This window comes from Morus notabilis, unplaced genomic scaffold (assembly GCF_000414095.1).
Source record: "Morus notabilis unplaced genomic scaffold, ASM41409v2 Scaffold1232, whole genome shotgun sequence".
NCBI classification, from domain to species: domain Eukaryota; kingdom Viridiplantae; phylum Streptophyta; class Magnoliopsida; order Rosales; family Moraceae; genus Morus; species Morus notabilis.
Window position 1 is genome coordinate 36,917 of NW_010366874.1, and position 690 is coordinate 37,606.

At 45.7% G+C, this 690-nt stretch overlaps 1 non-coding gene across 1 annotated transcript; it reads left to right on the forward strand.

Moving 5' to 3' along the window:
* Positions 1-314: 314 nt before the first annotated feature.
* On the forward strand, positions 315-421 carry LOC112094119. The gene has a single exon (XR_002903372.1). It is a non-coding gene; the product is annotated as a small nucleolar RNA R71 (small nucleolar RNA).
* Positions 422-690: the final 269 nt, after the last annotated feature.

Here is a 690-nt window from a genome sequence, read left to right on the forward strand (position 1 = left end):
CCCTTGCGACCGTGTGGATTCCTCTACCTTCTTTGCCTTTGAGGGCCTCGATTTGCCTTGTCAAAGATTCAACTTGGGCTTTGAGGTTGTCCTCCTCCCTTAATTGATAGATTCCAACCGGTCGGGACCTATTGGTGTTGTCAGTAGCACTAGGTCCGGTCCAAGTGTGGGCTTTTTCGGCTAACTCGTTGAGATACTCAAAAGCCTCCTCGGGATCCTTTTGGAGAAATTCACCATTGCACATCATCTCCACAAATTGGCGCTCTCGAATCGTGAGTCCTTCGTAGAAATAACTGACGAGGCGCCAACTCTCGTAACCATGGTGAGGACACTGATTTAACAGATCCTTGAACCGTTCCCAAACTTGATACAGAGTTTCATTGTCCTTTTGGGTAAAGGTCGAGATTTGTCGTTTCAGACCATTGGTCTTATGGTGAGGGAAATACTTGTTGAAAAATGATGTCGTCATTTCTTCCCAACTTATAATAGACCTAGGTCGCAGAGAATACAACCAGCTTTTAGCTTTTTCCTTCAAAGAGAAAGGAAAAAATTTCAATCGTACAGCGTCCACGACTTTAGCTCGGTTGTGAAAAGTGGCCACTTGCACATATGGATTCTCGCTCTCTAACCCGTGAAAGGTCGGCAAGAGTTGGATCATGCCCGGCTTGAAATCCAAATTCGGCATACTAG